Source organism: Lacerta agilis, chromosome 15 (assembly GCF_009819535.1).
Source record: "Lacerta agilis isolate rLacAgi1 chromosome 15, rLacAgi1.pri, whole genome shotgun sequence".
Classification (NCBI taxonomy): domain Eukaryota; kingdom Metazoa; phylum Chordata; class Lepidosauria; order Squamata; family Lacertidae; genus Lacerta; species Lacerta agilis.
Genome location: NC_046326.1, coordinates 35,298,898 through 35,313,173, shown reverse-complemented (window position 1 = coordinate 35,313,173; position 14,276 = coordinate 35,298,898).

Below are 14,276 nucleotides of genomic sequence, written 5' to 3'. Positions count from 1 at the left end.
GAGTCAACAGTGTGATGCAGCAGCAAAAAAGCGAATGCTATTCTAGGCTGCATCAATAGAAGTATAGTGTCCAGCTCAAGGCAAGAAATAGGACCACTCCATTCTGCTTTGGTCAGACCACACCCGGAATTCTGTGTCTAATTCTGGGCACCACTATTTAAGAAGGATGTTGACCAGCTGTGCTGTGTGCCAAGGAGGGCAACCGAGATGATCTAGGGCCTGGAAATTAAGCCTTATGAGGAATGGTTGCAGGAACTGGATATGTTTAGCCTGCAAAAGAGGAGACTGAGAGGAGATCTGATAGCCATCTTCAAATATCTGAAGGGGTGTCACATGGAGGAGGGAGCGTGCTTGTTTTCTCCTGCTCTGGAGGGTAGGATTCGAACCAATGGCTTTAAATTGGAAGAAAGGAGAGTCCGACTAAACATTTGGAAAAACTTTCTGACAGTAAGAGCTGTTCAGCCGTGGAACAGACTCCCACGAAAGGTGGTGGACTCTCCTTCCTTGGAGGTTTCTAAGTAGAAGTTGGATGGCCATCTGTCCTGGATGCTTTGAGTTTCCTGCATTGCAGGGGGTTGGACTAGATGACTCTTGGGGGTCCCTTCCAACTCTACATTTCTATGCTTCTATGTACACTACTGAGCTAGGGGAACCTATGGTCTGACTCAGTATGAGTCCCGTACAGTTACACAGGACTGCAGTGGGGGTGGCTGGGGGCTTGTGCAATTGCCAGCACTTTTGCAAGCTCGACTTCCTCCCCACTCTGTCGCAAATGAGGTGGTGCTCTATCTCCTCCTGCGGTTCCTCTTCCTCTTCGCCGCCTCCTTCCCCTCCCCCCCCCATAGACTCTGGCTCGGCGCTGCTTCCCTGCTCCGCCGCCGCGTTTTCCGGGCGATCTTCCCCCCCGCAGTGCGTTCGCATGCTGCTGGAAGACGTCACCCGGGCTCCGGCCAATCGGCTCGCAGAACAACAAGGCATGGAGCAGCTCCACATGGGCACTCTGCTGCGTGTGTCTCCGACGGCGTCCTCTTTAAAGGGACAGAAGCCCCTTTCGCTCGGAGTCTTTCCCAGCGCTCCTTCTCCGGCGTCCTCCCACCCCTACAGCGCGCGGGGAGGAGAGGGGCACGTGGTCACCCCCGGTGAACTCTGGCGGAGGAGGCTGTGCTTCCATCTGCGTGCCAAAGGAAAGGGGGGGGGGGTCCTTCCCACGCTGCCGCTGCTACAGGCGGCAAGAGGGAGCTGGAGCGCCCAGTGATAGGAGGCTGTGGAGGTGATGCGTCCCCTCCTTGTCAGCGCCGCAGCTCATCGCAGAGCTGCAGAATATATGCCACGCACTTTCGTTTTGTTGCAAAAAATCCGCTTCTATTCTTGAATCCCAGGACTTGCGTATTGGATGCGTATGGGGCCAAATAATGAGATTCTCTCTCTCTCTATATATATAATGAGCTTTTTAATATACTGTATACAGTGAGCGCGCACACACAAGTAAACCCCACGGAGTTTGCTCCCAGGAAAGCTGGAGACGTGTGTAGGATTGCGCCTTCCGTTGAATGCATGCCGTGTAAAGTAGATTGTAAGTTCCTGCGGGCAGGGACCTGAACAGTCCAATGCTGCGCTCTCTCTCTCTGTGTGTGTATGTGTACTGAACTGAACTGTGTATATATGCCACAACAAAATAATCATAGAAAAAATAATGTATTAATGTGAGAGAGGTGTTTTCCCCACACTGCTATTGGGTAAGTGAATACCTCCTGGTCTATATTTACGGCTGCAGCCCTGTACAGCATAGTTACCTGTCAGAAGGTCTCAAACGAACTTAACGTTGTTCCCCATTGAATTTGTTCCTTCTGCTGTCCCTGATGAGCCTAGGAAGGTAGTTTAGCATTGTCCAGACTGACCAGCAGTAGATCTCAGGCCAGGGTCTTTCCCGCAGTCCTACCTGGAGATGCCGGACTTTGAACCTCGGGCCTTCTGGGTGTGAAACGGATGCCCCCTCCACGGAGCCACAGACCTTTCGTGGCAATCTATATATTTCATACTTGTTTTTATGGTTTCGCATTGGGACGAGGGACCGAGTGTCGAGATGCCTGTCTTGCAGGGGTTGGGACTAGATGGCCCCTGGGGATCCCTTTCAACTCTACGATTTCATACGGCCAGGGTTGCAAGGGCGGGCATGGGAAGCTGCACAGTTACGGAAAGCCCTCCGCCTTCCTTCTTTTGCAATACTTGGAGGAACAGGCGGCGGGCAGAGAGAGAGAGAGAGAGAGAGAGAGAGAGAAAGGAGGCAGGAGGCGTGGCTTGCCCCAATCTCACCCACGTGGCTGACTCTGCGGGAGGCGGCGCTTCGCCCAACCCCGGGACCTATCTGGGACAATCTGTCTAGTCATGGCTGGTTGGGAGCATGGCGCGTTGCATTCTTAAAGGAGCCTCGCCCTATTTCCACCCCAAAACGGGAGCGGGCGGGGGAGGGGGGAGGAGGAAACACGTGAACCCGGGATGCGTGATAAGGCGGGCGGAGGGTGAGGAGGAGGAGGAGGAATTATTTGTGCAGCAAAACAGGAAAGGCTACTGGAGACGCGCTTAGCAGCCGGGCGGAGGGAGGCAGGCAGGCACTGCCCGGGTTGCGCCTCCCTCCGATGGTGTCAGATGAGATCACATGCAGGCATGCGAGGCAGCCCCGGGCGGGAGCGAGCCTGGAGGAGGAGGAGGAGGCGAGGGAGGGGGCAGCGCGTGCGTGTTTTGCAGGATGAATGACAGCCGGAAGTCAGGCTGCAGAAATCGCGCCCCGCCCCCGCGCCAAGCAAAGCTGACCTGGCTGGCTGGCTGGAGTTTCTGGCTTTCCTCTCCAGGAGGAATGTTTCGCGCTACCCGTGATTCATTATTGCCCGACAAGATGCAAAGCAGTCACAAAGAATAAATGCAAACGTCCCGATCGGGATGCAACAGAATTAAAAAAAAAAAAAAAAAACTCCCAGCCAAATTCATAATAGGGTCCTGCAGTGAAGATGCAAGAATGGAACGAATGTGGCAAGTACAGCGAAAGCAAACCATCTCCGGACCGGAATTAAATCTTTTGACCCCGACGAAAATGCCTATAGAATGTACCCCATCCCCACAGACGATTGCATAAGGTCCACTCTTGAAAGTAAATTCCATAATTAATTAAGTGTGAATGGTATTATTATTATTATTATTATTATTATTATTATTATTATTGCTGTTACTACATTTCTAGCCTATCCTTCATCCCAAGGGAGCCCATGTCAGCAAACAGCAGAACAATTACAGAATCAGAATTGTAGGATTGAGACGGGGCAAAAAAGTTGTTTTGGTGGATGGGTCTGATGACACTGGTAGGGTGGAAAGCAGGGAGAGGAACACTAGATGGCACCAGAGCCAATGATAGGGAGAACTGCCCCCTGCTGGCTGGAAGCAGAAGACAGGCAGGTTGGGGGTAGACTGAAATTCTTGGGGCACTGTCCCATTTGCCCTCTCATGGACCAGCCTCCCCTGTAATTCACACACGGCACATCTGCACCATATACAGTACTTAAAACACACGGCTTCCCCCAGAGTGTCCTGGGAAGTGTTGTCTGCCAATTCTCAGCATCCTTAAGGTTCAGTGTATGGTGTGCTAGGGAAGGGGAAGTGCTTCTGGTGGGGGACACATTGTGCCCATTCTGGGGGAGTTTTTCCTGCACTCGTCTCTCCTCTGTGCCTCCCGGAAGCTGTCAGGATGTGACAGCGGCCGCACCTTGGGAAATGGCTTCGACTGACTGGCTATACCAAGTGAGGGCGGCCGCTGGGTCTCAAACCCTTGGTGAGTTAGGGGCATCTCCTGCGTGCGAAGACAAGATCAATAGTGGGTCCGGCAAACAAGAAAGGTCGTTTCTGCATGTGCTGTAGAGGGAAGTGAGGGGCAGATGGGGCTCATCAAACTGGGAAGGGAGCCCGTCTAAGAGAAGGAAAAATCTGATCCTAAACCTCCTCTGCCTTGCGAGATATCCTCGGAGAAGAAAATCTGGAGTGGAATCCCTAAGACGGTTGGGTGGCACTTTGTACGCCTCCTTCTGGCAACTCCTGCAGCCAAGCCTGTGCCAAACGTATTGCTCTGCTTTCCTTTGGACCACATCAGCAAGGCCAAGAGAGGCGTCTTATCCTCTGGGCAGCCCAGGACCTCCATACACACTGCCCTGGCTTGCACCCCGGAGAGGTCACTTCAGTGCTGCCAATGCAGTGGTTTGACTTCACTCCCTTGTCTCCTGAGACAGAGCAATGCTAACAACAAGTCTCAGTTCCCAGGATTCTTGGGGGTTGGGGTTGGGGGAGAGATATAGAGGAGAGAAAAAATAGCTGATGTTGAAGCCCTAGACGAGTTTGCACCTGGTGGCTTCAACATCAACCAAACACTCCTTTTCTCTCATATTCATTGCTCTGTTTACTGTCTAACCCAGGGGTAGTCAACCTTTTTATACCTACCGCCCACTAATGCATCTTTCTTGATGGTGAAATTTCCTTACCGCCCACCAGTGCTCGATGGAAGGAGGAATGCAGCTTGTGCCGTAGAACCCCCTACCGCCCACCCAGAATCCTGAAATGCCCACTAGTGGGCGGTAGGGGCCAGGTTGGCAACCCCTGATCTCACCTGATAAAAAGAGTGCTGGAGAATTCAAAAGTCTGCACATCGCTAGCCGCAGCAAGGGGGAGACCAACCTGCCCCCATCCATTGGTCAACAAAGCAGCAGCTTTTCCGGTGCTTGCTTTCCTCTGCCCTCCCCGTGCCTTTTTCCTTTTGTATCTTGTTCTGTACAATGCTTTTAAAATGCTAGGTGCTTAATAAGTATGATTGATCGATAATAGATAGATAGATAGGTGGGCCAATGCCCACATCAGCAGTCTGACTACCATGTTCTGCATCAGCTGGGAGGAGCAAAGGAGAGGAAATGCAGTGATGCATCTTCTGCAGAGCAACCAGATGCCTTCATCTGCCCCAGCTGCAACAAAACATGTCTCTCCTGTATCTACAGCCACAGCTGGCCCTGCAACCTTCCAACAGTTTGACTTCACTCCTGGCAAGGTGCACTCCTCCATTGTCTCCAGATGCCAACAAGGAGCTTCTGAACCAGGCCCAAAGGCAGTCCCACATAAAGTGTATTGCAGTAATCCAGCTTCAAGGTTGCCAACTCATGCACTACAGGAACGGCCGTAGCTGGTGAACCAGACAAAGCTGGCCAAATGCACTCCAAGGCTGGATCTAGACACGTCAAAAAAGCAATTCAGTTAAACACGTTGTAAACTCATACAGGGAAATCCGATAGGGAAAGACGGGACTCCACAGCGCCGTCTGGTGTCACAGTGTTATATCGCATATACAACGCATACAAACACTTTTTTCTTTACCAATCTAGCTGAGTCCCCAGGCTCAGATCTGCATGATGGTGAAGATTTAGGAATGGGAGCTGCAACCTCAGAAACAACCTGCCTCAGATAGCACCCATTGCTGGGGACATTCAACTGAGGAGGGCATTTGTGCCCTCCTTGTGGGCTTTCTAGGATAGCTCAGTCGGTAGAGCATGAGACTTTTAATCTCAGAGTCGTGGGTTCGAGTCCCCACATTGGGCAAGTTTCCTGCATTGCAGGGGGCTGGACTAGATGAACCTCATGGTCCCTTTTCAACTCTACAATTTTGTGGTTCAGTTGGGATGCTGGACGAGAGAGACTTTTGATCCGATCAAGCAGGGCTCTTCTTATAATGACAAGGAAGCAATGCCGGTTCTTTTCCAGTGGGTAGGGGCATTGGGGGGGGGGAATTAAAAAATCTGGAGATTTAGCAGAAAAGGGAATATGATTTCCAAAGGCCTCGTTTCCCACTCCCAGCTGCCATACTAAGAGCTCCCTGCAAATGGTTGTGTGTGCTTTGCTGGGCTCTGCCATACAATAGCCTGTTTGTTTGGCTTTGCGAATCACTTAACCAAGTTAGGGTAGTTTCCCTCCTCCTCCTTCCCTCATTGAAAAAAATAAACCCATGAAGGGGATGATTTATCAAGCAGCACTTTCAACCCAGCGTGGTTCCAGGAGAGGGAAGGAGGAGAAGAAAAAGCCTCTTGGCTTTCTTTTTTTTTGAACCCTGGCCTACGATGAAGGAGAAGTTTCTAAAAATACAGTGGTTTTTTGAATAGTTAAAAAAAGAAGAAGCAAATCTCTTGTCCTTCGATAACCCCATCCTTGGAAACTGTTAGATTAAGTGCTGAAAGTAAAAATAAAAAATAAATAAATCCTAAAGCCCATCATGGGGTAAGACCTTTATTAGGCCTGATTTTTTTTTTAAACAAAAAATGTGGGAAACTTTCAGGTTGTCTAGAATTCTTTCAAGATATCATACAAGGAAAAACACTCTAAGAAATAGAAAAATTAGGCTGGATCTTACGGCAGTGAGGACTGCTTGAAGCCAGGGGTGGGAGGGAGTCTATTTGGTTCGCACTTTTAATACCAGTGCTGCTTAGTGCCCATTGGGACTGATGGGGCAGAAAGCAGGGAGCCTAGCAGTATGTGGCGCCAGAAATGCCCCCCATGGAGCAAGAGTCAGGAGCAAGTCATCAGTAAAAAACACAACAAGTGCCAGCGAATTCTTTATTCAAATAAAGCAAAACAGCGTAGGCCAGGCACCCCCAAACTGCGGCCCTCCAGATGTTTTGGCCTACAACTCCCATGATCCCCAGCAACAGGACCAGTGGTCAGGGATGATGGGACTTGTAGTCCAAAACATCTGGAAGGCCAAAGTTTGGGGATGCCTGGCGTAGGCCTAGTGATCCCAGCAATTATTCCCAGTAGCTCTTGCCCCAAGGAGGCAGCTGCAAGGTCTGAAGGTCCCCACAGCTGTCTAAAACTCCTTCCTTGGGTCCTTTCCCAGCAGCCAAAGGTTCCATTGTCTTGTCTGTCGTTGCTCCGTCCTCTTCATACCTCTTCTGGTTCTGGGGGACCAGGGTGGAGGGGAGCTGGTTGCTGCAGAATGGGGAGACTCCCTGGATTCTTCAGCTGCCTGCCTCATCTCTGCCTCTTAGCCTCCTCCACTGCTGCCTCTGAGTCTGGACTGCTCTCTGCCACAGTCTCTTCCTGCTCACTAAAGCCTGTTGCCTCTTCAGCTTCCGGCACCTCCTCCCTGCAGTCTGCTCCCTCTTCTCCCGCTGACCACCACCACCAATCCCTGGGCTCTGAGCCTCCTTCCCCTGGGGGTTCCCTCCAGGGCGCCCCATCATTCCTTGGCATCCAGACAGTCCATGACACCTGTATTCAGAAGACAGGTAAGTAGAGGCAGACTAGGATTGGAAAACTCCCATCTAGTTTTGTCCCTGTTCTCCTCCTCCCGGCTAAGTTCTACAAGGGCAACACTGAGAAGAAGGAGGTGGAGAGGCAGGACCATCTTCTGGACTGGTTGCCAGTAAAAAAAAGCAGGCAGGTGGAGCCTCGCTGACGGCAGACTTGAGGTTGGTGGGGCAGTGCCCCATTTGCCCTCTGGGACCAGCCTCCATTGTTTCATACAAACCTACCCAATTCGCACTTCCCGAAATACGCAGACCAGAGGAAAATTTGCACAGACTGAAAGAGAGTGCGCATTAAAATGCAAACATCGCTGCAAGCAATATGCAAAATTGCATCACGGTTGGGGAAATGTACTTGCAGAAGGGTGTCTGTTGTGGAAAAGTGTACAGGGGAGGGAAACATATGAAGAGAAGTTTGCACTAAGATGCTTTCCAAAAACGCTCCGGAACAGAGCTGAATTTTGCAATGCGGTTCGCTAGCCAAGTAATGTCTACAAAAATGCATACGCCTAGAGTAAAGTATGCTTGGAAATGCAAATATTAGCACAAAAAATAAATAAATAAACATGACAAAACTGCTTTGGAGAAAATCCACACAATAAAGCTGATTAATTTCCACGAGGACCCTAAAAATAATAATCACAAACTGACGTGGAAAATCAGACTCAAGATTGGGGGAAAATTAGAATCAGAGAGGAAGCAAAAATGATAGATTCACTCATCCCTGTTAGGCTAAGGACTTGGCTTAAACTTTTTGAATATGATATTCTAGTGCCTTCTCTCTTCTCTGCCCCTCTTCCAATTGGCTAGTTGATGTTATGGGGGGAGGGAAATGAATCTCTCAGTTTTGGTTTCTCATTTTTCCAATCTCAAACTCAGTCTGCCTAATTTCTGCATGCGATTCCATATATTTTTTTGGTTCACATGAACACATGTATGCATTTTCATGCACATTGCTCCTGATATGCATTAGCCGAAACGGATCCCACAACATATGGTCTATTTTGGCATTTGAGACCTTCAGCCGCAGCTGTAACAAGTGCAGATCCAAGCTCACGCCTTGCACTTCTCACTAAGAGACACTTTTTTGCACACTCTCTTTGGTTTGAGGACACAACCGGAAAATTCTAAGAAGTGAATTCCGGTTTGCATATTAGTTCAGGGTGTGTAAATGTGCAGAGGACTGCAGCCTTAAAATTGTGTGTTGCTCCAAAGCTTGAAAGGGAGCAAAGAGGAAATAAAACCAAACCAAACCAAACCATAAAAAACTATCATTATAGAGTAAAAGAAATGACTGTCAAAAGTTTCTGTGCAATAATATTAAAAAGCACATGGGTTCTAATGCCAACTCTGCCATCTACTGGGCACAAGAGGAAGCACAATAACAAAACAAAATAGAAAATTCTTTCCAGTAGCACCTTAGAGACCAACTGAGTTTGTTCTTGGTATGAGCTTTCGTGTGCATGCACACTTCTTCAGATACACTGAAACAGAAGTCACCAGATCCTTGGTCTCTAAGGTGCTACTGGAAAGAATTTTCTATTTTGTTTCGACTATGGCAGACCAACACGGCTACCCACCTGTAACCACAATAACAAAGAACTTGATCTGCTGTTGGGGGACCAATTTGCATTTTACACAGATATATTCTCAATTGATGCCCCCCCCGTTTTTCAACTAAATTCAGGCACATGCAATGGGAAATGAACCAGACTTTTGCTATATGGAAAGAGGCAATACAACTTTATGGAATGCACTAGCTAACATCTGCTAGGCACAACATCCCTGCAAACAAATCAGAATGCTCCATGAATAGCCAACGTCATCTAAGAGCCCCACAAACTTCGTGCAAATAAAGCAAGAGATGAAATAAACAGATCGCTTGGAAAAGAACACAGGTATCTGCACCAGAGTGCTTGCGAGCTGCATCTTCTAACCCAAATGTGTCCTGTTCTTTTATCTGGCCACAAGGTGGTGCCCTATGCCCACCACACAATAACGTCAAACTCCACTCTTTCTCTAAATATTGTTATAATAAGTCAGCCTCCAGATCCAGTTTTTGCGAAGGAGAATAGTGACGGGCAGCTTTCAGAAGAAACCGGAGTTTCAAATCTCGGCCACTGCAATCCTATATGCGGTATAACCCTATAAAAGAGGATCAGACAAATGCATGGAGGATAGGACTCTGGAGGGTAGGACTCGAACCCAGGGCTTTGAGTTACGAGAAAGGAGGTTCCGACTAAACACCGGGAAGAACTTTCAGACGATAGGAGCTGGTTGACAGTGGAATGGACTCCTTTGGAAGGTGGTGGGTTCTCCTTCCTTGGAGGATTTTAAGTTTGGATGGCCATCTACCAAGGATGCTTTTGTTGAGATTCCTGCATTGCAGGGGGTTGGACTAGATGACCCTTGGTGGCCCCTTCCAATTCTACAATTCTATTATTCTATGATAAGGCTATCAGTGGCTACTTGCCGCAATGACTATGTTCTATGTCCATTGTTCTTCTATTAGGCAGGATTGCATTAAAAAATGGACATATTAGGGGAAATTCTGGAGGATTTGTGTGCGGACTTAAAAACAACAACAACAACACCACAAACTAATGCAGGAACGGGGCAAAATGCATTGAAGATTAGAAAAACGAGAAACCATAATTGGTCAGATTCATTCAGTGCAGGAGGGACATGGGATCTACCGGCATCAGATACAAACATGGCATTCTGATAAAGCTGCGCTATAAAAACAAACCTGCCAAGGGGCTAAGCAGCCTGAGAGATGCATTTTTATATTTTAAATGGCTATTCGAGGAAAAACAAAGCACCCAGGTGTTTTTCAAGGGAGTACACAAAGAGCCACGCTTGAGCTTCGCAGGCAAGGAGCAAACATACATTATTCAGCGTTTTGCAATGTTTCCACGTTGATGCCTGACAGCGGCTAATCCAACTTAATGCAAGGGCTGGGAGAGAGCCAACGAGTCAGCGCTTTTGGATGATGCGGAAAAGTCCTTCTGGAAACAGTTCCTCCGAATAAGACCCACCTTTCCTGTGTCGCTACTCAGAATGTTCATATATCCGGGAAACCCTTTTTTACCATGGTTTGGCAGCAGCACGCGCTGTGGCTTTCTGCACCGGGGGAATCTGCGCCGTTCTGCTTCCGATGTGAACGGTTGATTAAAATTGCTGCTCAAAAATGCTGACCTGTGTTCTTTTCGGGCACTGCATTCATTGACATGACTTCCCCTGCGTGCGAAAACAGGATCCACACAGGAGAGCCAGTGTGGTGTAGTGGTTAAGAGCGGTAGACTCGTAATCTGGTGAACTGGGTTCGTGTCTCTGCTCCTCCACGTGCAGCTGCTTGGTGACCTTGGGCTAGTCACACTTCTTTGAAGTCTCTCAGACCCACTCACCTCACAGAGTGTTTGTTGTGAGGGAGGAAGGGAAAGGAGAATGTTAGCCGCTTTGAGACTCCTTCAGGTAGTGAAAAGCGGGATATCAAATCCAAACTCTTCTTCTTCATCTGGCATATTGAGCGGATAAGACCAAACGTGGGTCCAACGATCAAGAAGTGTCAGGGAATGGTCTGGAGACGAGGACTGGGGGATGCGTTGCATGGCAGACCAATTTCTCTCCGATGGAGAGCTGGAGGGGGAAGAGTCGCCCCCCCCTTGTTCACAGCATGTTCAGGAGCAGAGAGAGGGAGAGAGAGAAGAAGCCAAACAGCTTAGGGAGGAGTTACCCAGTTACGAGATAATGGCAAGAGAACCAGAAGGGAGGGGGCAGCCAGTCGAGACATCACTTGAGAGTTTGGAGCCCCCCCCCCTCATCACAGACTCAGAGGTTTGAACGTATCAGAGAGCAAAGGAGTCAGAGGGAGGGAGGAACTTCCCATTGGCGCCTAAAATGCTGCGGAAGTCGGAAGGAGAATTTAGAGTAGACCCTTCTACGCCTCCTTCCGGCAACTCCTGCAGCCAAGCTGGTGTCAAACGGATTGCTCTGCTTTCCTTTGGACCACATCAGTGAGGCTGAGGGGGGAGTCTTGTCATCTGGGCGGCCCAGGACCTCCATACACACTGCCCAGGCTTGCACCCCAGAGAGGTCACTTTGGTGCTGCTAATGCAGTGGTTTCACTTCACCCCTGGAGGCGCACTCCATTGTGTCTCGAGACAGACAGATGCCAACAATTCATTGACATGCTGTATTGGAATTCCAGGGAGCTGGTGTGCAAATAAAATTCCCACTTTGCCCAGTGCTGCCGACTCAGACTGGCAGCAGTTGTTCAGTCAGGGTACCCGGAGATCTGCAGGCAGTTACCGGGAGCTCCGTCCTCTGGCAGGGGGCCCCTGTAAGTCTCTCTCTGCCTCCCAGACTGATGCTCTAAGCAGCACCAGGAAAACTGCAGAATATGTTGATCCAGGTCGAAGGAGGACATAGGAAACTGCCTTGCGCCAAGTCAGGCCGTTGCTTTGTCTAGCTAAGTATTGTCTACACTGACTGGGAGCAGCCCTGCAAGATTTCTGCTAGGGATCCTTCTCAGACGTAAGCACTTGGGGATGGCGGGGATTGAACCTGGTACCTCCTGCAAGCAAGGCAGATGATCTACCATAGAGCTGTAATATGGGATGGTGATTTGAAGAGGGTGCACACCGTGTGGACCCTGTGCGAAACCTCTGTGTGCAAGCAGGGCCACGTCCACAAGAAAGTCCCTCTGGGATCCCAGTGCCTTGTCTCCCAGGGGTTGGAACTGTGGGATGTGATACATAAGTAGCAGTCAAGTACAACATTCCTTGTTTTCCTAGAGTGGACATGCAAGGGGATGTTTGGATCAGCCAGTCGAAAACTTCCTGTTTCCTCCTGGGCTGTGACATACTTCCTCTTGCATGTGACTAGGGGTGGGCGTGACCTTACCTGTGCAGGTAACGAAAGCACAAGGCCCGCAGGCCTCCTCCCTTCTTCTCCATCTTCCTTTCATCGTGTGAACTGCAGTGACTGCCAGTCTGCAGTCACTGGGATTAACTCCCCCCCCCCATATGGGGTAGATCCACATGTATATCTGTAACTAAGTCTGCCTTCAGGGATCCAACTGTGAACTGATGATGTGAGTAAACTACTTTTATATATCTTAAATAAGATTGTGGCGTGTTTATTCTTTTAAGAGGGAAATAAGGGATCTTACCAGGAATCTATATTGAGAAGCTTAAACAAGCTTGCAACCAGGGTACCTGGGATCTGCAGGCATTTAAAAGGGGAGTGTTAAAACTATGCTAAGTTATAGAACTTCCTAGCGCAAGTTAGGAATGATATTAATAAACAATATATCCTCTCCTGCCTCCCTTAACATGAGAGCCAGTGTGGTGTAGTGGTTAAGAGTGGTAGACTTGTAATCTGGGGGACCGGGTTCGCGTCCCCGCTCCTCTACATGCATCTGCTGGGTGACCTTGGGCTAGTCACACTTCTCTGAAGTCTCTCAGCCCCACTCACCTCACAGAGTGTTTGTTGTGGGGGAGGAAGGGAAAGGAGAATATTAGCCGCTTTGAGACTCCTTAGGGTAGTGATAAAGCGGGATATCAAATCCAAACTCTTCTTCTTCCAAACTCTTCTTCCCACAGGAAGAGCAGCTGGCAGGGGGTGGAGGAATCATAGAAACAGCCCATGGGGAGAAAGTTAAGCTTCCTCTTTCCCCGCCGCTGCTGCAGTCAAGTTTGACTTCAGCCTGCATGTTGGTTGAAATATTTAAAAAGCTAGTAGAGCCTTCACACGTCTCCTGCGTTCCACCTCAATTGGGGCCAAGATTTGACTGGTTTGTGCATTAGAGAAAGAGCGGTAAAAATGTAGAGAAAAAAATTTCTTTTTATCATATGTGGTGGTCTTGTACGGTTAAAGCTTACTGGGAAATGATATCTAATGCATTGAAAAGGATGTTTAAAATATATACCCAGAAGCTTTTCTTTTAGGAATTATAGGGACAGAACTAATTGTATAGAAATTTATTTATGTATGCTACTACAGCAGCTAGAATGTTACTTGCCCCAAAGTGGGAAGAAGCAGAAGTCCCAGTAAAAGAAGAACAGATACAAAAAATTACGGAATATGCAGAAATGGCGAAAATAATCGGAAGAATAAGAAACCAAGGTAACAAACATTTTATAAAAGAATGGAAATGATTTATTGAATATTTACAGATAAATTGTAAACAGATGAAAACATTAGCAGGACCAGTGTAATAATAACCTGCAGTTTTATGAGTACATATTTACAGTAGATAATAAAATGAGCGAGTTAAATGAACTTGGGTATTCAGAAGAGATTAAGAAAAAATGTTAAGGAACCGCAGAAAGAGGGGATAGGAAGTCAAATTTCGGAATGTCAAGTTGACTGTAAAACTAATGAAATGTATAAATTTGGAAACTATAAATTAAAAAAAACTTAAAAAAGAAGAAGTAAAAACTCTTCCTTATGTTTTAGGTAAGCATAGCAGGGGATCTTTACAAGTCCCAGGAGGCAAGAACTCTGCTGGACAAGCAGAACATTAAGAAAGGCACCTTGTGTGTGCCTCTATTTCTTCTTTGTTAACATTGCATCGTAGCCAACGCAACACTATATATATACTTACAGAGAGGGGAGGGGCGGATCTGAACGCTGCATCTTTCCATTTGCCTCTAGGGAGAAGTTCTCTCCCCGGCAACGTGGCTGCTTTATCCCAAGAAGCACTCACCCTTTGACTCCCGCTGTCCTCCATTGGGCTAATGTGCTGTTTTCAAAACCCGGGGCAGCGGGATATCAAGCAGGCTTTCAGGCTATCGGCCGTTTTCTCTTGCAAAGCTGAAACGACTGTGGCTGGGTTCCTGCGATGGGCATCTTAGAAGGAAAGTGCCTGGTCTGGAGGCTCCAGCTGGAGCAAAAATGCTGCCGCTAGACTGTTCCTGGGGGCAGACTCCTGCCAGCACATAACTCTGGTTC